Source organism: Bemisia tabaci, chromosome 4 (assembly GCF_918797505.1).
Source record: "Bemisia tabaci chromosome 4, PGI_BMITA_v3".
Taxonomy (NCBI): Eukaryota; Metazoa; Arthropoda; class Insecta; order Hemiptera; family Aleyrodidae; genus Bemisia; species Bemisia tabaci.
The window spans coordinates 14,523,661-14,548,933 of NC_092796.1; the positions used below are offsets into that span (position 1 = coordinate 14,523,661).

Genomic DNA, 25,273 nt, shown 5'->3' on the forward strand with positions numbered 1-25,273 from the left:
TACGCGGTAATACTGGAGGCAACATTTCGACGTCTCCCGCACGAAGGAACGTAACTCCAATCCAAGGTTGCCAAATTGACTCCAACAATTAATTTATTTTACAAAAATGTAAGTGTGCAATTTATATCCAAATTTGTCTGATTTTTGCATGAAATCGGAAGAAAAATCAGTGAAATTTTCAGTTAGAAATGCCCAATACTTTTCTGGTTAAAATGCAATTTACGAAAGGAAATTTGGCAACATTGAAATGTAGTTACGTTCTTTCGTGCGGAAAACGACGATTTGATCGGCCTTTGCGTCGTCGTAACGGAAGGTGTTAATAGTGGCTGGAAAAGTCAAAACCACTCCGAGGCCCCTTTTCCTGCGACCGACCGCACCGTTTTTACACCACGCTGGATCCCGTTTACGGCCTTATTTATGGCTTAAGAAAATGTATTTTTTATTAAGACCATAAAACCGAGGTAATTCGCAATTGCTCCAACAAGATTCGGCTGTAAATAAAACAGAGAGCCATGCGGTAGGCAGCTAATAACTCCGTTATTTAATCATGAATTGTGCCTGACTCAAGAATTTGCCCTTACATTGTTCTTCTCCGAGCAGGTAGTTGCCGAACTTGGTGAACATTATTTACGAACGTCTTGTTCGCCTCAGCATGGATCAAGCGTGCTTATCAAAAGTATAATTTCGACGGAAAGGCTTGTTAGTTATGTGTCTCGAAATACTGCGTTCGGATGAGCCTCCCTCAAAACAGCTTTGAGCAACTTGTCTCGGAACCTCAGAATTTCATTAGCTTTTGAGTGAAATAAAACCTCACAACAGGACAAGCCTCAGGTAGTAAGTATTTCAATTTGAGTTCAAAGGTAAGAGGTTGAAATGTTCACGTTGTTTAGCAATGAGAATACCTTTTTTTACGCTCAAAATTTAAACTTCACATTCCTGTGTCGGAAGAGCTACTTTTGAACGCGAGCTAAAAATTCCAAAGGAGGCTCGTCTCGTCGCAAGGTTTCATTTTAGTCACAAGTCAATTAAATCTGCGGATTTCCAAAAGTTAGCGGCATTTTGTGGCTTTCTCCGCTGCTTTCATCATTACATAGAAATTTAACGTTTTGGAGGAAACTACACTTAAAAATACGCTAATATCTTCAATTCTTGACCAGAAACCAAAAAGAATTAGAGGAGAAAGAGAAAATGAATCCTGGGAGAGAAAAGTATACTTAAGATATATACTTGTATAACAATGGAGATGTTGCATGTGTGAGGAATTTGCGATTTGACTGTTGATACTTATGTAAAAGTTCGCGAGAGACACGATGGTGCCACTGGTTTTCCCTGAAATCAACTCCCAAGCTCAAAAAAAGCTCTCTAAGTTGAGAACGTAATGGAGGGGATATCCCACGCTATCCTGAGAGTCTACCTCTACATCAAGACGAACTCCCCATGCAAAGATAGGGAGCAAATACATTGACAGGGCTGCCACTTTATTCGGGGACTCTAAAACTGAAAACACGGCAACCCTGCAAATGTATATTTGCTCCCTATCTTCGCATGGAGAGTTTGTTTTGATGTAGAGGTGGACTCTCAAGATAACCCCCGTGGTATATACCCCTCCATTACAGCCTCGACTAGGAGAGCGTTTTTTGAGCTTGGGAGCTGATTTTAGAGAAAATCAGTGGGACCATCGTGTTCCTCGCGAACTTTCACACAAGTATCAACTGGAGTCAAATCGCAAATTCCTCACACATGCAGCATCTCAATTTCTATCCAATTTAAGATCCACCCACGAACAACGCCGCGTTGAATTTCAAAGTTCCAGACCTCCCTTTTCGCCTGTTGCGTACTCGTTAGTCATCACGCCGCGCAGTGGCGTGGCGTGAATTGCGATGTATCGATTGTTATGAAATTTAAACCTATGGTAAAGAACCGATTATTAAGATATTCGCTGCGAATACCCTGTTTATCGATCCTTTTCCATAGGTTTAAATGGCATAACAATCTATAGATCGCAATTCACGCCACGCCACTGACGCCGCGCGCCGGTTTGAATTCCTACTAAAGTAAAATAAATGTATGTATCAATATGCTCCCAGTACGTCACCGACAGGCTACCTAACATCATGACATCGGCACTGCCTAAAACTTTTTTTTTCGCATTTCCATATTCCTGTCATCATGGTCCTTATTCCTATCTGATCTTGTGAATACGGTATGATTAACGTGCTCACAAATTGTTCTTGTCGAGAGATGCTCACTGATATGTTTTCACAACGGCTATTTTCATCGAGGAAAGTCTTTCTTCCAAAGGTTTGAAGGAATGGAAGTCTGTCACTTAAGAGATTTAAAATCAATTTTTCTTGGATTAATCTACGAAATTCTGTGCATCGTCTTTCGAAACGCACACCTACCGTTTACGACGATGAACTTGAGTCTCTCGGAGACACCGCCGTGCCGTGCCGTCGGGTTAGGTATCAGCGAAGTTACTCCAAGAATTCCGGAACTCTAAGTTTGCCACGCGCTACTGCCGTGCTAAGGAATAACGCCGTATGAACCTTCGTATGTTGCCAAATTACCTTTAATAAACTACTAATTTACGAAGAACGTTGTGAATATTTTTCTTCCAATTTTTCAGATAATTTCGTTTGCAATTTAATATAAATCATCTGAAAATTTCAGGAAAAAATATCCATAACCTTCCTCAAAAATAAACATTGCATCGGAGGAAATTTGGCAACTCTTGAATGTTCACGCGGCGTTTTTCTGTAGCACGGCAGAATACCTGTTCCGCTAATTAACAGAGATTGCAAGTTTGTTTGCTGATAGTTGTATCGAATACTTTGCGCCCGCGCTCAGGAGGAGCCGTGGCATGTGCGAGAGAGATAGTGACACAAAGTCAATGAGGTGTGACAGAGTGGAAAAAAGGGGCTGAAGGGAGAGGAGTGGTGGTTTTGCAGACCCACCCAGGCGTCACGGCGCACTTTCCCCGCTTGCATCTAATGTTGCCGCTGAAAATTTAGGTGACAGGTGGATATCGACGGTGTAAGCCCGCAACCACGTATGTCCTTTACGGTGTTGCAAAATCTCAGCTCCTCTTTTATTCTTTTTTAAGAGACCAAATAGACACCATTCTTTGAAGCAAAATTTAGCCAAACTTTCCGAAATTGAAATTTTCTCAAATTTCATAGAGCGACACAGATATGGCAATATTCCTTCCCTCGCATACAGGTATTCTAGGTCGGGTTTTTTTACATTGGTTTAACTTTGGAGCTCTATGATAACCTAGATTGCATTTTGCAAAAAGGAACCGGGAGCATTGCTATGTTGCTTAGATTGTGCACAATCACCATTTGCAATAAAAAAAATCGTAATCATGCAAAAATATGAAATTTACATGGTAATTTCTGTCCTAAATTTACAATTTTTAGCGTGTCAAATAGAAAAGATTTATAGATGACTAGGTTTTTCTTCCAAGACAAAAGCAGTTGCACAATCTTAGAAGCATTGAAATGCTCTTGCTTCCTTTTTGCAAAATGCAGTCCACCTAAAATTGATGAAACAATCAGAGAGCAGCACAGAGATGGCGATACTCTCCCGTAGACAGGTACTCTAGTCTTGGATGTGTCATGTCATCCTCACTGAAAAAAAAATTCTCGGCGTTTTTACCACGGTCCGTTGGTACCTTTACCATCTTTCTTTTTTTACCACTTATTGGTAATTTTACCAAGACAGACTGGTAAGCTTACCTAAAACCCGGTATTTTTACTGTTTTTTCCAGGTAAGAATACCACTTTTATTGGTAATCAATTCCCGGTAACTTTGCCATTTTATCTCGGTAATTCTACCACAGTCGATAAAAAATATTGGCGTTTTTACCAAGGTCCAGTAAAGTTACCGGAAAGTTCAATAATTTTACCGAGATTTCTCGATAAAATTCCCAATTCCATAAATGGTGATTTTACCAAGAAAAAACTGGGATCAAATAGAACCGTGAATTCTTGGTAATTTTACCCTTTTCTTAGTAAATACGCCGAGATTTTTTTTTCAGTGGCGATGAGAGGGAATCGTCGCTTATCGAAGCGGCAACACTGCTAAGCTCGAGCGCGAGAGTTTCCGCGACAAACAAGCGGGAAGACGCACGCACGCGAACCGAGATTAAAAGTTAGCTCATGAAAATCTTTGTTGTCTCGCGATGCTGAGCCGTTCCTCCTATCCCTGGCAAGTTTTGATTTTGACTTTGCTCACTTTCGGGAGCGAACACTCAGCACCGCCTAAAGGCAAAATACACCCGACAGTTCGCGATCCGGAAGGCGGATGAAGTCGAGGATCGTTTATATATTATTCACGCAATTTTTCCGCTTTTCTCATCCTGTCCTCCTCCTCTCTCCGTCATCTACCTCGCTGACTTCAAACTCGACTGCGAGCTTTACTACCGCTGGAGAGTTAAGACATGTGAGGGGCTTGGAGGACAAGGCGCATAAGTGCAGTTTTTTAAAAAATTGCACGGAGAAAAAAACCACTCGCGTGGGACCCGAAGTTTAGGTCATATGGATCTCTGAAGTTTTCGGATTGGGCATCTGAACACTTTAGGTCTAGCTGTCAAGGTTCGGATCACACATCTGAAACTTCAGTTCTCACAGCTGAAGTACTTCAGATGTGAGACCGAAGTTTTTCGGATGTGAGAACCGAAGTTGTTCGGATGTGAAAACCGAAGTACTTCAGATGTAAGAACTGAAGTTTCAGATGTCGTCACCTTCCAGGCAAAGTATCACAAGCGCCATGCGACGTTTAAAAATTTCCGCCGCCATTTTATTTTTTTACAGAGAAATTGTTCAACGAAGCTGTCCGAAAATTTCACTGAATTTTCTTTGTGCTGCCGATAAAATTTAGTGAAATTTTCAAACAGATTCAACCAACAATTTCTCAGTAAAGAAATAAAATGGCGGCGGAAATTATTAAACGTCGCATGGCGCTTGTGATACTTTGCCTGGAAGGTGACGATGTGTGATCCAAACCTCAACAGCTGGTGCTGGACCTAAAGTGTTCAGATGCTCATTCCGAAAACTTCAGAGATCCATATGACCTAAATTTCGGGTCCCACGCACGAGTTTTTTTCTCCGTGTAGATCAAAATCCTCTGAGAAATCCGAGGAAAAATATTCACAAATTTGTCCAAAAATTCATGACTTGTCGATGGAAATTTGGCAACGCCTGATGGCCCATACGGCGTTCCTCCTGAGGACGGTAGAATAATCGGCTCGCTGAAGGCTGGTGGGGGCGCCCGATCGGGATCCGTAGCAACAGGGGCGGACGTTGTTTTCCGTGACTCGCTCGACTCGGCGAGGAGACACTTGAGAACAGACGCGGCAGAACAACACTTCCAAACAAATAAACCGCGCCACCGCTCGCGAGCCCAGCCCCACGGTTGCCAGATCGCCTCACAAAATCCGCATTTTCCACACCGAGGAACGCACGGGAAAGTCTTGAGTTTCCAGCAAGACGCGCCGACCTAGCCGAGCCCCGAGCCCGGGCCCGGGCCCAGATTGGCCCTTAAACGGGTTTATTCCCACTCAACCCCCCTCGGCCCCCGCGCCCCACCCGCGCGGGAGCCGGAGTAATGGGCGGTCGCCGCGACATTAGTTAAAAATATGTCACATGTTTGCGCCACCGGTTTTTATATGATAATTCCGTCCCGAGTATCGCCGCAGCTGTTACGGCGACGTAAAATAGCGGCGCTTTTACGGCCGCGCTAATAAAATTACGGCCGTGTTATGACTTTTCCGCTCCATCTGCGGTGGACCTGCGTCTCGCGCCTTCCGCCCCCCGTCCGGGTTGGGGTTTTCAAGTACGCACGGGCGGATGTCATCGTCAGGGAACGCAGCCAGCGGGAGAATCGATCGTATTCGATACATCGAACGGGTGAGATTCTATCGATATGGATTGGTTCAAAACGTAAACATAGCCTTAACACGTTGACTGCCACGGGTGTTTTAGGTACTTATTTCCCCCGGCGCCATAGCCTTTTCTTTTTGGTATTTTTTTTAGAATTGACTATATCAAACCTAAACTTCATAGACCTTCGTAATATTCTTTCAGCTTTCAGCCTGAAGCCGCCGGTCGTTACGACCGGTATGGCCTCCGGTGAAAAATAATGCGCCGGAGGCCACGCCGGTCGTCCGGCCGGTCGTGTGTTCCTTGAGAATCAGCAACGTTGCGTGACTCGCACGCAGTCAACCCACAACCTTGAACGGCATGGAATTAATGGTAAGGACTGGTAAAACTGGGTAGGAGACAAACCCAGATACCCCCTAACACCGAGTTTCAGGCGAATCCATCGGCAAAAAGTCGAGGTTGCCAATTGTTGACCATTTTGAACTTTAATCGGCGGCCATTTTGAAAAATTAGGGTTTTTTTAAAAATCTAACGTCAAATTCGTTTTTCTCGTGCCAAAATACCCCCAGATACCGAATTTCAAGTGAATCCATTGGCAAAAAATCGAGTTTGTCAAATTTTCGGCCATTTTGAACTTTGACCGGTCGCCATTTTGAACTTTGACCGGCCGCCATTTTGAAACGGTTTGAGATAATGACTTCGGGTTTGCGCGAAAAAATTTCTTTTTTTATGTTCTTTCGAACGAGGTATCACAAAGGGGGTCTTCCCATTTGAAAAAAAAAGTTAGGGTCTGTAACCCCCCCCCCCCTCCCCAAGGGGGGCCCCCCAAAATTTTTTTGGGGGGGGGGGGTTCAAAAAGTAGCTCCCTTTGATCTAGGAACACCCTCCAAGTTTCAAATCTCTACCTCAATTAGGTCAAAAGTTAGGAGGGGGGAGGGGACTTTTCGAACACCCTGTATTTTACCTTTTTACCCCTACCTCCCCCCCTCCTAAAAAATTGTTCCTCCTTTTTTTAAAATTTATTGTTCAAGTTGTGCCAAAATTGAAAGGTCTAAAATTAATATTGAGGTAAAAAACCAACAATTGTAATTATATTCTAATTTAAAACAAAAAAAATAGCGAAAAAGAAAATTAAAGTTGAAAGAGAAAAAACCCCCCCCCCCTCCAAATTGTTATTCCCCTTTTTTAATTTATTTTTCAAAATGCGTACAATTTCTAAGGTTTGTAACTAATATTAAGCAAAGAAAACAACACTATTGTAATTTTATTGCACTAATAAATAAAGATGATAAAGAAAAAGATCCATGAAAATGAAAAAAATAAAAAAATCCCCCCCCCCAAAAAAAAAAAAAAAAAAAAAAAAAAAAAAATTCAGTGGTGCATTCTCTTGCTGGGGCCATGCCGGTCGTGAGCCATAAGCGTATACACGGCTCCGCCGGTCGCTGGCCTCACAGTAGCCTAGTAATGCGAGCGAGCGGGTCCCGGTCGAAACGACCGGCGTGGCCCCGGCAGAACCCTTCGAGGCCGGTCGATACGACCGGCGTGGCAGTCAACGTGTTAAAAGTCTATTGAGTAATCTGAGGGAACGGGTTTCTTGTAGTAGATTTTTGATTCTTACACGGAGAAAAAAACTTCGTTCGTGGGACCCGAAGTTTAGGTCATATGGATCTCTGAAGTTTTCGGATTGAGCATCTGAACACTTTAGGTCTAGCTGTCGAGGTTCGGATCACACATCTGAAACTTCAGTATTCTTACATCTGAAGTACTTCGGTTTTCACATCCGAAAAACTTCGGTTCTCACATCTGAAGTACTTCAGATGTAAGAACTGGAGTTTCAGATGCGTGATCCGGACCTCGACAGCTAGACCTAAAGTGTTCAGATGCTCAATCCGAAAACCTCAGAGATCCATATGACCTAAACTTTGGGTCCCACGCACGAGGTTTTTTTCTCCGTGTATGAGTATAAAATGGCAATGAAAAGTGAAATTGTTAGGAATTTCTTCAAATACGAGTAAGAATAGTTTCACCTGCAGACTAATCGTATACTCTACACTATAAAATATCATAGGAGTAACCCTTAACGTAGAGCGCTAGAGGCTCGAGGCGCATGGGGTCGAATCGCGACGCACACAGGGGACATAGCCCCCTAGTCTCAAATAATTGGATGTATTTTTGCCAAACGGAACTATAGACGAAAGGGGAGGATGGGGGTGAACTCTAAAAAGCTGCATAAGAAACAATGTAAAGGTAGGCGTGATTCCCTTTGGGAAAACGGATGAGCGGGGTTTTACAATCTAACTTGTTAGACTATGCGCCAACGGTACGTGAGCATATGGGAAAAGAGCGTTGTGGACAGGGCTCATGAGTTGATGCGCTGCCAGATCGTAGGGCGTCGGCTCCGTCGTTGCTGCTGACGTCACTGGCGCTTTATAATTCCCAATCATTCTTGCGGCCCTCAACCAACAAGCATACTCCTCCTTTTTCACCTGTCACTGGCTCCGTTCAGCAGAAATACGTCCAATGGACCACTAGACAAGGTACGAATTTAAGCATTCTAATACATGTTTCCTAACCAGAATTTCACGTGGAACACGATTTGCGTGACGAAAATTACTGAAATCAAATCCTAAGGAAGATATTAACGTTTTAATTTCACATTGGTTACGAGGAATTTTAAAGGCCCGCTAATAAGAAACTCAAAGCTCTACGTGAGTCAAATCGCGCATTACAACGGTTTCAGCGAGCCTCTCAATCGAGCAAACGTTCATTTCCCACCATGTGTTGTTCAAACTATAAGCAATTTGCTATAACTGAGCCAAAGCGTCAAGATTGAGCTTGCCAGATTTTTATATCGCAGAGACTGTCATGATATCGTTTAGCGCGCGATGTGAATCACGTATAGCATTGAGTTTTCATGAGCGGGTGGTTTGAATTCACGCATCAAGAATCATTAAATGTCTTCGTAAAGAGTTGATTTCGGTAATTTTTCTTGTGCGCATCGTGTTTTACGTAAAATTTCGGTTAAGAAACCTGTATCAGAATGCTTAAATTCGTACCTTGTCTAGTGGTCCATTAATCGATCGTTTGTCAAATTATTTTGATTCACGCGAAGCCTATGCATCCGATGGGTTTATATTCGGGACATTATCGCTCCTTTGTTGAATGAGGTTAATAGACGAAGCCTACACTCGCGATATTACTTGCGGCGGACTGATTCTAGAAATTGATGGGCACGCTATAGACAAAGAAGACATAGGGAGTATGGAGCGATCCTATCGGTTGAAATGGGTGGTTCCTATAGACAAAGGAAGAAAATGATAGACTAACTGTCGGGTCTCTCGTGGGTTGCCTTTACTGAGTCTATTACCTACCTCCTTTGTCCATTGCAACCACCCGCTTCCCCAATAGGATCTCTCCATATCTCTTTTGTTTCCTTTGTCTATAGCTTTGTCTATCAATTTCAATAATCGGCCCGCAGGTGAAGGTCATTCGACAAGCTCCTGATACTGCTCCACGGTTGACTCGCCAGTGAACTCCGGAGCGAGTCGCTAGGGTGGGCATTAAAGTATCAACGCGGAACGTGCGATAATGACCATGGCGGAGTGCGCAGAGCCCCTCGATTGAGGTATAATGAACTAAAAATGAAAACGGGCTTAAGGCAGGGACGGGCAGGGGCGGGAGGGGAAAAAACGGGAACGGCGCGAGCGGACGCGGCAGGGATCACGGGAAGATTAAATAATTTGCATGGAGGCGAAGAGGGATTAACAGGGGCCGAAGGATTTGCACATGCGACGCCGGAGATGTGATGTTTGTCACGTTCTGGATGGAGGTCGTCCCGAGCTGTGGACATCGTCGACTATGAACCCCCTGCATGGTTGCCGGTATACTTCAAGCCCGACACCATTATTTTGATTGAGTTATGTCGAAAGTAACCCATGTCACATTTTGGATGCTAAACTTGGAATCGATGTCTCTCGGTTGCGAGGTTTTAAAATGTTTAGTCTTGATTCACTTTTTCCACAGTGGAAAAAAAGTCTCCTGTATTTGAAGTCCAGATCCTTGGATAATTCGACAAGAAAAAATAATCTTGATTTAATCAGATTTTTCCTTGAATCGAGAACCTAACCTCTTTATTTATGTGGGTTTACTTTTTGTTCAAGCAAATCTCCAACTGAGTCAAGAGTATTTTTTCTTGTCGAATTTTTCAAGAGTCTGGATTCCACATCTAAGAGACTTTTTTCCGGTGCAGGTAAACGAGTTAACATCCTCGTTTGCGCTTTTCATAGATAATTCTTTATGTATGAATCAGACGTTATGCTGAAAAAAGAAAATATCGACTGATTACACAGCCAAAGATAGGAGAGACGCATTCGGGTCTGGTTTTTTAACGTCTCTCTGGAATCTGAACGAAACCTCATGGGAACTATTGGCAGCGTGGAGCGGAAACGTGGCAAATTCACGCCTCGCGCCTTCAATTTTGCGAACGCAACATGGACATCCATCGAGTACGAATAGTTGTATCTCTGCGCCGTCATCAACGCGCGTCCTATCGCTTGTTCTATTTCTGTTGTGTTGGTTCCGTTTGTCTTAATTTTAGCGGTGCCTCAAGAACTACGCGAGGAACACAGACAACTACAGGAGTTGTCTCAAATAGAAATCTGAGAAGGAAATCATTAACGGGAAAATTTTTCTTCGTGCAGCTCCTGAAAATTTCATGAAGCTTGATGAAGTTCACTTTTGGCGAAAAGAAACTATGAAATAAATTTTAATTTTGCACCTTTGTCTGCGTGGTGTGGCATCATTGACTCGACGGCACCGCATCTGAGCTTCGTTGTGCGGGAAAATAATGACTTTGGAAGTTGAGTAGAAAGTCGCAGTGAATCTTTCGGATCCTGCGGGAACCGACCGCGGGAGAGGAGAGGGCTTTGGTTCGGTTCGGAACTAGTCGGGCGGACATAATACGACTCCCAGCATCGTTGCCGACAAATAACTCAAAACTTGTAGAACCCAGAGACAATATATGTATGAATGTGCATATTGAAAAAGGACACAAGTCCACTTTCTTCGAACTTCACCTTTAGACGGTTTTGAACTCTTTATGGGTAAAGGCATGTGCGCGGTGCACCATATGAGCTGAGGTTCACGTTCAACCTCAGTGCAAAAATTTTTTCTCCGTGAAAGGGGAGTTTAAATTTATTGATTTTCAATGGGGAGTATAAACGCTAATTTCTCACATACAAGTTGATTTGAGACTTACCCATGCATGAATCGCTTTTTTCAACGGAAATATTTAATGAGATACACATGGTCGTGCTATGATTTCTACACTATTTAGTTCTGGGAGTCTGTCCTAAAACATTCGCGCCTGAACGTCTAGTGTACTGTCCAAACCATACAGACAATAAAATCCAGAGACCCTGGACTCCTGATTAAGAATGATAATCTGGTGAGGCACAAGTAAGTTCCGGAGGTCAACTATATTTTTCGCTTAAAGATAGTTGATGAGCAACTTATTCGCTAAATGATAGTTGATGAGCAACGCATTCGTCAAATGATGAATGATGAATGTTGCAGTTAACAAATTGCCAGGCGAATGTTTAAAATTAGATTAGGTTTGCCCAACCAGATGGTCAAATCTTCACGGCAAAAGAGGAGTGCCGCACAGTTGATCGAGTCAATAGGAGAGGTCGGACAAAATTTGGAAATTTTAAACGCTTATAACTACGTTTATACAAAATTCTGAGGTTCTAAAAGTGGTTTCTTTGGTTTTCTCGTGAAATTTTCTCTGAAAACACCTCTAAAAGTTTAAAATGCGACGAAATAAACATCAACAATTGTAATATTAGTCAAATATTTCATGTCCGACCACTCTAATTGACTCGATCCATTGTGTGCCGTAGAGCTTATGTCCCAACTTGGATATTCCCAATCATTTGTGGTAGTACTCCAATAAATTAGACAAATATGACACAAATGTTGCGGTATTACCCCAATTTGAGTTGCGGCTCTATCCAAATTCATTGGAGATTTCCAGATCATCCAAAAAATTGGGGTGGTGCGACAATTTTAAGGGATAAACTCTAACACTTTTTCTTTCCGTGTTTGGTCATCAGTCATCATTAGGCGAACACTGGAAGAAAAACCACATTGGATCTAGAGTCTAGACTCTTGAAAACATCGACAAGAAAAAATACTCTTGATTCAATCAGATTTAAGCTTAAATCAAATGGAAATCCGCTCAAATTAAGAGGCTTGGTTCTTGATTTAAGCAAAAATCCGATTGAACCAAGAGTATTATTTCTTGTCGATGTTTTTAAGAGTCTGGACTCTAGATCCAATGTGGTTTTTTTTTCCAGTGAACCTAAGCGATGCCTCCCGGACATAACTGGATCCCAGCACGGAATCTCTAAAATTTATTTTCATTAGTCGTAGAACATTGCCAAAATATGACAACCCCTGTCGAGGTGAACACGGAAGGGTTTGTCCTCATTACCCATCTGTTAAAAAGCAATAATGCAGCGTGGGCCGGAGAGAGTGATTCGATGGTGGGAGAGAGAGGGGGGGTACAGGGGGGAGGTAACCGCAGAAACAATTAGTGATGAATACCGGGGACAATAATATGAAAGCTAATATCGGAGACGGAGTCGCTTGTCTGGGGAGGTGCGGATCGAACGGCTTTTGGCTCGCCCCCCCTTCGCCCCCTCACTACCCCCCTCTACCCTTCGCGCGGCGTGGCAGCCCGCGGCCGACTTAATAATGTGGTCTGAGAACGAGGAGCGCCAGTGGCACTCGGCGTTGTCACTTTTTGCGGTCCAATGCGCTCATTTTATGGTAAATTCAACTGAACAAGGGCCAAACTTCAGAGCCCATACGCACTGGAAAAAAAACACATTGGATCTAGAGTCCAGACTCTTGAAAACATTGACAAGAAAAAGGACTCTTGATTCAATCAGATTTAAACTTAAATCAAAAGGAAATCAGTTCAAGTTAAGAGGCTTGGTTCTTGATTTAAGCTTAAGTCTGATTGAATCAAGATTATTTTTTCTTGTCGATGTTTTTAAGAGTCTGGACTCTAGATCAAATGTGTTTTTTTTTTTTTTTTTTCCAGTGCGCGTTTTCTGCAGGGGTGCTGATATTACTCGATCACGCACCCGGGCGTTAAAATGTAGAAAGAGGCAAAATTTTGAAGGGTCAAAAGTTAAAAATTAGAGGAAAATAGAAGAAAACCCCATTTTCGGGCCTTATCAGTAACATTTTAAAGTTGAATTCCAAATCTCACGCACGGGGTAAATAAATTCAAATCATCGAAAGATATTGTTACTTCGGGATTTTTTTTCGAAACTCGCCATATTTTAAAATTGAGGGGGGGGGGGGGGTTAAAAATCGTGCATGGATACACTACATTTTATGTCATTAGAACTTCGTTGGTTTAACCGAATACCTACTCGTACCAGACAAATTTAGGGTCAATCAACCGGACGCGTCTTTAAAATGACCATTTCAGCATTTGTCCCTGATTTTTTTCTTCTTTTTTTTCTGTGTTTAAAAACTCTCCATTTTTAATCGCTCAAAACCATAAAGAAATACGCTTGTCATCCATCACTGGAAAAAACAAATTGGATCTAGAGTCCAGATTCTTGAAAACATTGACAAGAGAACGGACTCTTAATTCAATCAGATTTAGGCTTAAATCAACAGGAAATCCGCTCAAATTAAGAGGCTTGGTTCTTGATTTAAGCTTTAATCTGATTGAATCAAGAGTATTTTCGCTTGTCAATGTTTTTAAGAGTCTGGACTCTAGATCCTGCGATGTGTTTTTTTAGTGATCTATCAGATTTCGAGTAATTAATGAGATGAATGCAGGGTGATTTTAATCAGAAAGGAGCACGTTTAAGATGCTCCAACAATCGGATAAAACAAAAAGCGTGATTGAATGTGCGTTTCCTTCACAAGTTGTATCTGCAAATTGAATTTTTTCACTTCGAAAAAGTACAACCATCCCACAGACAAAAGCTGTTCCTCGACGCTGCCTTAATTTCATCAAGGAACATTTTTCATCCGGCGAAAGCTGCGCTTCGTTACAGCCGAGAGAGACCACTCGAGCGTTTAAAATCAAACCGTATTGATTCCCAAAAATGTAATCTATTTAAACCCCTCCGCAGGCCGTCAGAGTGGAGTCTCGAAGATAGAGATGAGGGGGTGGGAATGGGGGGCAGGAGTTAAGAAGGGGGCGGGGGAGGGGGGAACAAGACAAGAAAACAAACGCACTCCGGCCGGGATTCGATCGAGATCGCGGTGGAAGGTAAGCGAGCATGTTAATTTGGAGAGCGGATGAAGCGAAAAGCGCCGCTGCTCAGAAAACATGGGAATACATCAAATAAAACTAATCGCCCTGATATAAATCCGTTCCTTTTGCCTCGCTCCCTTTGTTTTCGCTCGGGTCCCGATTGCGAAATTGCACCGGGTGCTTTGCAACGAAGTAACTCCCCTGTACAGCCCGAGATGCAAAATTTCTTGAAAGCTCATTAGACGCAATTCACGGTGGAATTTTTCAGACTTTTTAAACGGACTTGGAGGGCCGCAAAAAGGCCACCTGCATGAGATACACTGGGAAAAAACACATTGGATCTAAAGTCCAGACTTTCGAAAACATTGACAAGAAAAATGACTCTTGATTCAGTCAGATTTAAGCTTATAAATCAAAAGGAAATCCGCTCAAATTAAGAGGCATTGGTTCTTGATTTAAGCTTAAATCTGATTGAATCAAGAGTATTTTTTCTTGTCGATGTTTTTAAGAGTCTGGACTCTAGATCCAATGTGTTTTTTTTTCCAGTGTAGGGAAAACTCACACGGTAAAAAATAGTCTTGCTAATTCAACAATTAAATTGTTAAAAAAAACGTTTCCGACATGTTTCAATGTAGATTTTACAATAAAGAATTTTGGCACGAGAGTATTTAAATTAGCATTTTTTATTGCAAAATTTACATTGAAACATGTCGGACACTTTTTTTTAACAATTAAATTGTTAAATCAGCAAGACCATTTTTTCCGTGCAATTTCGAAAATCTAGGGGAAATATCACCAGTCAAGCCTCAGAGTTCCTTTTTGCATTCTCAAAGGGTAATTTATTGCGAGTGACATTCTCAGCCCCTCTAAGAAAAAATTGATTTTGTTTTAGCAAACTGAAGATCAGGAAAATTTTCATTTACATCTCTATATTCGCTACAGATACCTCTGATATAAAAATCTCAGCTTCACTTTCAGTATCAAGTGCGGTCAAGGCTAGAACTGTTGATGAGCAGAAAACAAAGTCGCCGGGGTAAGGGTAGAGTTTTACAAAAATTTCAGTCAGATTTTGGCTTTTGGGAAGGAGTTGGAGTTTCCTATTAGAAAATGTTTCCTCACGCAGAGGGGCTAACATGGGCTTCATTCCTTTTCCCACTTAGTCACAAGCAAGTAAGAGGTGCAGTGTGTATGGCATCTCCAGTTTACTTGCGTGGTCTCATATCAAATTGATTTCAAAATTCCGAAAACATTTAAGTCAATAGAGATGGGAAATTTAAAAAACCCACACTTGGTAAATGATCGATTTACCTGAGGGTATTTTCCGGGATTTTCTCTTTAAATTTGGCTCCCTCCTCTTTAAGCTGTGGCCTCTCCTCGCAGAAAGAGTCGCTTCTATTCTGTAAGAAGGGCGCTCACTTTGCCAGAGAGCAGTGGCGTGGCGTCATTTGCGATTTATCGATTTATCTGCCATTTAAACGCATGGAAAAGGATCGATACACAGGGTGTTCACAACGAACACCTTGATTATCGATTCTTTACCATAGTTTCGAATGGGGAAATATCGATAATCGATCATTCACGCCTCGCCACTGCCAGAGAGGAGACTCCGCTCTCATACCACTCCAGTTTTTTTAGATAAAAGGTGATAAGATCTGTAATAGGATACTTTAACTTCCAAACATTTCATGATTGAGTGATAGAAGCCACTACAAAGAGCAAGAAAATCTGGACATTTGGACCCTGAAAGCTCGAAAATCGAGGGACACATGACGTCTTGAAGTTCCTAGACAAAGATTCTAAAATTACTGTAAGTCAAGTTTAGATTAAGAATCTTGACAGGAAAACAGAACAGGACACAGGAACAGGGGTGGCTAGTGCTCACCGTGCTGAGAAAATCAAAATGAAACTGAAGTCGCGCTTAGCGTAATCCCAAGGTTTATAGAGTGCGTTCCCCATCGAGATCCCCAAATCGCCAATTTTGACCTTTCCCCTAAATTCGGCTCTCTTGAACAGGTTGCTACCGGGACAGAAGGTCCCTTTTCTCATGTCGTATGCGGCAAAAGCATCACAAGCGCCATGCGACGTTCCAAAAATCCCCTTTTTTACAGAGAAATTGTTGGTTGAATCTATTTAAAAATTTCCCTGAATTTTATCGGCAACACAAAGAAATTTCTGTGAAATTTTCGGACGGCTTCGTTAAAAAATTTCTCTGTAAAAAAATAGAATGGCGGCGGAAACTTTGAAACGTTGCATGGCGCTTGTGATACTTTGGCCGGGAAGTTACGATATGAGAAAAGGGACCTTCTGTTCCGGGAGCAACCTATTCAAGAGAGCTGAATTTAGGGGAAAGGTCGAAATTGGTGATTTGGAGATCTCAATGGGGAACGCTCCCTATAAACCTTGGGATTACGAAGGTGACGAGATCTCAAAATCGCCAATTTTGACCTTTCCCCTAAATTCAGCTCTCTTGAACAGGTTGCTCCCGGGACAGAAGGTCCCTTTTCTCATGTCGTATGCGGCAAAAGCATCACAAGCGCCATGCGACGTTCCAAAAATTCCCTTTTTTACAGAGAAATTGTTGGTTGAATCTATTTAAAAATTTCCCTGAATTTTATCGGCAACACAAAGAAATTTCTGTGAAATTTTCGGACGGCTTCGTTAAAAAATTTCTCTGTAAAAAAATAGAATGGCGGCGGAAACTTTGAAACGTTGCATGGCGCTTGTGATACTTTGGCCGGGAAGTTACGATATGAGAAAAGGGACCACCTGCCCCGGGAGCAACCTGTTCAAGAGAGCTGAATTTAGGGGAAAGGTCGAAATTGGTGATTTGGAGATCTCAATGGGGAACGCTCCCTATAAACCTTGGGATTACGAAGGTGACGAGATCTCAAAATCGCCAATTTTGACCTTTTCTCCTATTCATTTGGCTCTCTTGGACAGATTGCCCCCAGACCCTTCTCACAAATCCTGTCAAAAATAGGCCCCAAGATGGAATGAACTCTGACTATAGACGCATTTTAGTGTGACGTCACATCTCGATTTAATGTCAATACCTCGAAAGTCGGAATGTGCCTCAACAAACGAACACAACGTTCGTCCAAAGACCAAGTACTAAGTCACGAGCTTATTATATTATCAATTCGTGTGTGTGTGGTCTCAAATGTTTTGGAAAATAAGTAACTAGCTTTCATAATTTTACGGTCTCATGGATTAATGTTTCAGTTTTGGGCTTGTTTTAGCATTCTTTCATCAATTGTTCATTTTGGAGGTTATGTTTGTTTGTTGGGGCACTTGCGAGATACCGAACCAACAATATCGCTCCGTGACGTCACCACTAAATGCGTCTATTGACTGCGGGCTTTCTAACGGTGCACGGCCGAGTCACCGGAGGCCATTTAGTCGGCGTGTAGAGGCAACGCTGGCGGTATGCTGCCCCTTGGGCTCGGCTCTCGGTGGCTCCGAAATAAAACGGAGAATTTAGTGGAATCCGACGTGTTTCACGGAGCAATGAGCACACTCGACTCCGCGCCGGAGCCGGGAAAACTTTCCGAGCAGCCTGTGAGCATTTGTTTTCTATTCTCCGTTTTTCAATTTATTTATTTTTTCTCCGTTCCTTGAGCACGTGGAGCGGAAATATTCACATTTTCCACGTATTTAATTTAATTCCTCTCCTCGCCGCGAAATTTTATTAGTAAACAGTTCCCGTTCTATCCGACGCTCCTCGCAACTATACGCGCGGAGCTGCCGCGCTCACGATTCAGCGGCGGATCCAGAGTCAGTCGGACGGGGAGGAAATTTGCTGTTGTCGAAAGGGAAGCTGAGGGGCACCCCCGGAAAATTTAAAAAAAATAGCCCCCCCCCCCCCCCGATTGAATTTTAAGAAGTATTAACATACGAGGGGGTACCAATGAAAGGTCGGAGGGAGGGGATTGAAGCGGAAATGTTAAGGTGCTAATCCTCCAAGATTTGTGGTTTGAAAGAGAGCAGTGGAGGTTAGGAGTCGTGGAGCGCGAGGGAGTGTTGTAAAGCGACTTATATGTATGTATATGTAAACTACAAAAACCCTCAAAAACATTTTCGGGCAAAAAATCCGGTCGAGGAAATTGACGTGTTACATCTTATTAACCAAAAAAATTCCCTTTCACCCCTCCAAGAAGGTTGATAAAACTAAGTAAGTAACTATGAGATGGCAAAAAGCTCTCTTAAATTCTCAGGGTCCATCAAGGCCACATATGTCCAAAAACTTACTCTATATGGTTTAAAAAAAAAGAAACAAAAAATAATCCCTTAACAATAAGAAAATTTAAAAAAAAAAAACAAAAACAAAAACCGATTATGTGGTTCACAGATATGTACATAAATCCTTCGAATGAACTTGAAATCACAAAATCGGTCGAGAAAATTTAAATGAATTTTCTCCTTCAATTATGAGTTCCGCAACAAGCACGACTCGCTTGAAGCTTTCCATACACGAGCCGCAAGAAACTAATTTCTTCTTTCTTACCTACTGATTGTGAGGAGAGCGGGAGCATTTACTTTTTCCTTCATTTATACAGGATGCAACAAGCATGACTCTTGCGTTTGCAGAAACCCTTTCATTAAGGAGATCGCGAGAGCCTTTACCGCGTTCATTTCCAAACGGGATTACTCCAGAATTTCATGCATTTTAATAATTTAAACGATTCATCTGTTCTTCTCTTCTCTCCTTCTGTCCATTGACAGAGATACACAATTTTTCCGACTCACTGACGCGACCGGCTCGATGCTCTCAGTGAAACGATGCTTTTTTATCCCTGACGCCAGCTTCAGTTTTACCAGTGGACCCATTTTACCACATAGGTACATTTCAGACTCTTTCGATTAACTTCGCTGCATCTAAATCATGGTTGCTTTTACTGTAAGCTTACCATATGATTTGGATGGTGAGAAGGCTAAAAGTTTTCGTTTACTTTTCCTTTTTTTCATTTTCACGAAATGGGTCCCATTTGACAAGAGGAGTTACTTAAAGAAATTGAATTAAGTTTCGATATAAGAAAACTCACACCCATGCTGTGATGTAAGTGTTATTCTGATTTTTTTTTTTTTTTTTTTTTTTTTTTTTTTTTTTTTTTTTTTTTTTTTTTTTATACCTTAGAGGTAATCCACACTTGTTTACGCATCGAGCCGGTCGCGTCAGTGAGTCGGAAAAATTGTGTATCTCTGTCAATGGACAGAAGGAGAGAAGAGAAGAACAGATGAATCGTTTAAATTATTAAAATGCATGAAATTCTGGAGTAATCCCTTTTGGAAATGAACGCGGTAAAGGCTCTCGCGATCTCCTTAATGAAAGGGTTTCTGCAAACGCAAGAGTCAGGCTTGTTGCATCCTGTATAAATGAAGGAAAAAGTAAATGCTCCCGCTCTCCTCACAATCAGTAGGTAAGAAAGAAGAAATTAGTTTCTTGCGGCTCGTGTATGGAAAGCTTCAAGCGAGTCGTGCTTGTTGCGGAACTCATAATTGAAGGAGAAAATTCATTTAAATTTTCTCGACCGATTTTGTGATTTCAAGTTCATTCGAAGGATTTATGTACATATCTGTGAACCACATAATCGGTTTTTGTTTTTGTTTTTTTTTTTTTAAATTTTCTTATTGTTAAGGGATTATTTTTTGTTTCTTTTTTTTTAAACCATATAGAGTAAGTTTTTGGACATATGTGGCCTTGATGGACCCTGAGAATTTAAGAGAGCTTTTTGCCATCTCATAGTTACTTACTTAGTTTTATCAACCTTCTTGGAGGGGTGAAAGGGAATTTTTTTGGTTAATAAGATGTAACACGTCAATTTCCTCGACCGGATTTTTTGCCCGAAAATGTTTTTGAGGGTTTTTGTAGTTTATATCAGCTCGTTTTTGAATGGAGAAAGGTGTGGCCATAAAATATTAAGTAGGTACTATTGGCTATTTGAAAATCCTGAATGAATGGAAAGTAAACAACATCTGCTAAAGCACTAACACATTCAGCAGAAATTTTAATAGCACCCACTGACTTTGTGATCAGTCTGGAAATAGGTAGTTGAAAGTAGTGGGGCTACCTAAGGTAGTCAAATGTATCAGTATACCTATTGGAAAGGCTCACAGGAAAAGGGTGACAGGGGAGGGGGAGGGGTTAAATAGCTATCGAGTTGTCATTTACCTGCGTGAGAAAATTAATGGAAAAAGAGTATAACTTATTGTCATAGGCATTACACTGTAAGCTTATTTCAAGTGATAAAATAATTTTGCTCATTTGTTTCAACTACGCACATCATCCCTCTTAAGCGCACCTATGTTTGTATTAATGCTAGCAGCAAGTTTTTCGATACTGAATTTCATCACTCAGCAACCTATCAGATGATAATGGAAATTCATGAGAGCGTTGCCTTATAAATCATAGGTACTCTGTATGGAATGATGAATTATTCATGAAACAACCAGTGAATGAAGTAGTAGAGCACAAATTTTACCAAAATGAGTCTATTTGGTGTGGCATGACTTTAAACCAGCTAGGTATTTTCATGACTTTTGGGATTATTATTCTTTAGAGCATCCAAACATCCAAACTTTGTTCCTACAGACTCTAGGTACACCATACTCTAAGGAGCATTGTAAAAGAAAAATTGTCGATGATTGCAATGAAATGAGAAATATTTTCATTTCCCCTGAATACTTAATTTCTCATTGAAAATTTGGCAACAGGCATACTTATCGCATAAGATGATCTTCCTAACTTGAGGGTGCCAGCAGCCTGATTGTTGAAAGTTTGTGTTTGAAAGGTAGACACAGATGACATTGGTTAAAAGGTGGAGCGTTATTGATCAAATATGTCTTATCGCTGCTTTATCGTGCCTTTGTCTGGTGGAATGGACAACATACTGTCAGAAACTTAAGAGATGCCTTTAGCTTGTCTAGGGTTCCACCCATCAGAGGCACGACAAAACAGCGACAAGACATAGCGCCGACCAATCACGTACCGCCTTTTGACCTATGTCATCTATGTCTACCCGAGAAACACACAATTTCGACAATCAGGCTGCAGGTTCTGACAATGAATACCTATTAAGAGAATTTCTCACTGACCTTATTAAGTATCGGCCATTGCAAAAAAATACCTGCGCATGCAATGAAATAGCTTGTCTTTCTCTTGGATTAATTTCGAATAATATCGCTTCACCATAAAATTTGTCAAATCATATACTTGCCCACCTAGGTAGTGCCTTAAGTTATTTTAAAAAATGCAATAGCCACGAAGAAAGTATTTGGTCGTAATACAGGCATTTTAAGGATAAAATATTGCAAAATTTACCTCTTAAATTCCTTGAGTTTTTAAGGTTCACTGACAGACATCAACCGAAACGGCAATCTCTTGATAAGAGCATTTAGTTAATATATGGAAGGTGATATGCGAGCTTTCCATTTCTTCTCATAAATGATACCAATTGATCTAATCACATTCAGCCTTGGACGATTAGCGGTGCAGAAACTAGGTAGGTCAATACTGAACTCCGAACACCTGATATTTTACGTGCACTGTTTCACTGGAGTAATTACATGCTGGGAGCTGAGCTTAGAAAGCACTCGCTAGGTCAAAATGGAATAATACTTCAGTAACACATCTAGCAATAAGTATAAATAGCAATAAGTGGGTGCAAACATAACCTTATGACTTGATGTAAACAAACACTCAATACGTGAATGACACAGAGGTTCCCTCTAGCAAACTAGTCCTCATTTAAAACAGAGAACTGAGATTAAATATCCATTAACAGGGTGGAGATTATCCCCTCACATAAGCAGCAAGAAAGAGGGGCGGCGATTTAAACAAAGCTTTCCATTCCGATTTAAGTGGGTATATCCTCTCACTTACTGGGGCTGATGCGATCAGGCAAGGCTCATAGACAAAGTAAGGATCATGAAGACATACTTCTGGCTGGATAAAAAGATAGTTGTTAATATAATTGTATTCAGCCTTGATTGACACAATCGCACTTATTCCAATGGAACTAGGTAGGAACTGGCACCTACTTATGTTACTACTGTAGTCCTCTTAACAGATAAGCAATTTATTCTGTTACGCTTTTGTACGGAGGAAGAATGGATGCACCCATTTCACACGGTAATCGATGCAAGAAAATGAAGCCTTCATTGTGTTTTCATCATCAACTTATGAAATTATGAGAATAATACGAGTACATACCTTTCATTAAAGACCTTGTTACTAAAGTTGGGCAAAATGATGTTTCTAACAACTCCTGACGCAAAATCAAAGAGACTCAGAAGAAACCAATTTGAGCAAATGCTCACAGTCAAAGACCTTTGATTATGTGACATTCAGTTGACCTATGATTGAACTGTTCCGAAAAGGGATGGAATTGTGCCTCACATACTCAGGTACGCAAGCCGCGCGTAACAAGAACGGTAGAAGAGATAGGAGGATTCCAAGATAAATCATGAAGGAAACATGTTCTTAATGTAAATAACATACACTTCAGAGAAGCATAATCACTCCAGAGCACATAGGTTGATGGCAAGATATAGAGCGAATAAATTTTGGTCGAAGTTCAGTGACAGTCGCATGTGAAGACCGAGGCTCATATTCCAGTAATTTTTAGACTTTAGTAGTGAGAATACATTCTGTGATGTAAATGCTGCTTCCTTTGGAGAGTTTGGCACAATTTCGGTGTAATTTCTTTGACGTAATTTACCGGAATTACATCTATCGCTTCGGTCAGGTACTGACATAAACATGACGACATAACCTCACTTAAAATTTTGTCACATGTCGTTCAATAAAATAAAGATATCACTTGAACATTTAAAGAGAAATTAAGGTATATCGGGCTCCAGTAGAACACGTGAGACGTAATAATAAGAGTACGTACATATAGTAGTTAGCATCTACAAAGAATTAAACTCTTATCCAAATTAGGTAAATCTATTCACAACTAGTTAAAGAGGTTGGTAACGACCGACCAGAAATCACTTGAGATTTTTAAGAAACCAATGAAGTAGTGTATCGGGATAAAAATGGGCGTAATAATATAAGTGTGTAATATTAGTTAGGATCTAAAATGAATTGAACTTTTAAATTAAATCTGTTCATTATTCACAAATAAATACAGTAGATGGAGGTTGATAACGACGACAGGAATTTCGTTCCCAAAACTCGGACGAACCTGAACAGAATGAACCAATGGCGTTGAACCATTATATTACTGGTTTTTTTCTAAATTCAAAAATTATAGCTAAAATTTTGAAGGATGTAAGCGGATGCTGGATTATCCGTGAGATAAAGCGCTTTTTTATGTGGCAAAATGAAATCCTCACATCTTCACGGAGTGCCCTTTATATAGGCTCCATTACGATCTGCGGCCGGGTAAGCGAGAAATCTGTTGTTAAAGATGGTCATGACGGGCAGTTTAGTCGTATTTTCCGTAATTTCTCTTTAAGATCACTAGGAATGTTACAAAACTGTAAAAACCCATGGACGCGGTAACATGACGATTCTTTAGGTACCCACTTTTATGGTCTAAGGTTTACCGTTATCGCGGAGTTTGAGTGACTTTCTCATGTTCGATCCCGATCGAACAAACTTAGAGCAATTTAAGGAAATTTTGTCATACTCATTTTTATCCCCCCCCCCCCCCTCACTCTTGAGGATCCTCTCACCGACCCATCACGTTGCGCGCCCGCGGTAACTAATAAATTATTCCAAATTTGCACACCTTGACCCGTCTCCCCGATTTGTACGCATTTAAAGGTGTCCTTTACCTTCTATTAAATTGAAAGTGCTCTTCCTAACCATTGTATAACTCGTCTTGAACACCCTTTTTATGTTTCCAACCTTTCTTTCATAATTATCTTCAAATTTATCACCATTACATCCATATTTCTTCGCAACTTAGAGTCCCATCCATATGCAAATTTTCCAAATTTTCACTTTCTTTAGCTTCAGTTCAATAACGTACCCCCAAAACCTATACATATTCTGAAAGTACTCATTGAGCCCGACCTGCTCAAATCTTTATCGACCAATAAAGTTCAAATCGCAACATTCAAATCCAACTTTCAAAGTCCACGTCAAACACAGATCCGCTCCCCCTGGAGCCCCCCACCTAGCGGCCGTCCCCGCTCGGTTCCTTTTGGCTCTTGCGCGGCGCTCAAGACGTCAGCCGCTTGCCCCTTGGAATCACTTGTATCCAGCACGCTGAAGAAGGCGGACCCGGACCTCACCACGGAAGCAGCTCTCTCCCGGATCAAGAATTTCTACCCGACGCCCCTGCCAAGGTGGACTCTGTGAAGAAGGACAAGGACTCTGGCTCTCCATTGTTGGAAAGGACACCTTCCCGCTCTATGCAAGTCCCGTCAACCGACGGTCCCCACGAAGCATCGTGATCACCTGGCGCCTGCTCGCTGTACGAAGGAAACCGACGTTACCTCATCCCGGTTCTCTGAAGTCAAGCTTGGCTCTCTCCAGTAATCGCGCAGTGATGAAAGGTATGCCACAAGCGCTGCCTCATCACCCTACGTATTAATATTTTTTCTCTTTACAGGTTTAATTCACTCTTCACCACAGGTGCATCGCCTGTCCTGCTTTTGGGCTATCCCAAAAAAGTACACTCCTCTAATTGCATGCCACGTTCACTATTCCGATAGTGAAGGTTTCATGCAATTAGCCGACTTGCTTTAATAAGCACCTTCTGTGCCTATTAGAACGTACTATTCAATTATCTCATTTAATATTCCAAAATTTCTCACTATCCCCATCTCAACCTAACCCCTAAATTGTGGAATTGAATCACTCTCGTTTTCGATCTCCATCAATTTAGTGGCATGCTTTAATGCAAATCTTCTATTTGCATTAGAACGTCCTTTTCTTTCCCCCTTTCGGTCAATCATTTATTTTAGTCACTTTTTCATCTCTCAGCTCTTTCCTCTCTTTCCTGGTTTGCTTCTTTTTCCTCAAAACAAGCTGGTCCCTCGGTTTTTAATTTATCCCCCCCTCCTTTTCTGTTTCGCTCCTTTCTCATATTCAATTTTTTCTCCTCCTCTTCTTTTTTTTCTAAGTTTTTCCCCTTTATATCGCTCATAA

The 25,273-nt window shown here is 41.4% G+C and overlaps 1 protein-coding gene and 1 long non-coding RNA gene across 8 annotated transcripts in view; both read right to left on the bottom strand.

The window, feature by feature from the left end:
• The window catches only part of LOC109034364 (protein O-mannosyl-transferase TMTC2), a 317,481-nt gene that overhangs the window by 127,337 nt on the left and 164,871 nt on the right, over positions 1-25,273 (bottom strand). The window lies entirely within an intron of this gene.
• Positions 18,370-23,741, bottom strand: LOC140224432 (uncharacterized). Its single transcript, XR_011899702.1, has 2 exons — positions 22,379-23,741; positions 18,370-21,762 (listed from the first exon to the last, which is right to left on the bottom strand). It is a non-coding gene; the product is annotated as an uncharacterized lncRNA (long non-coding RNA).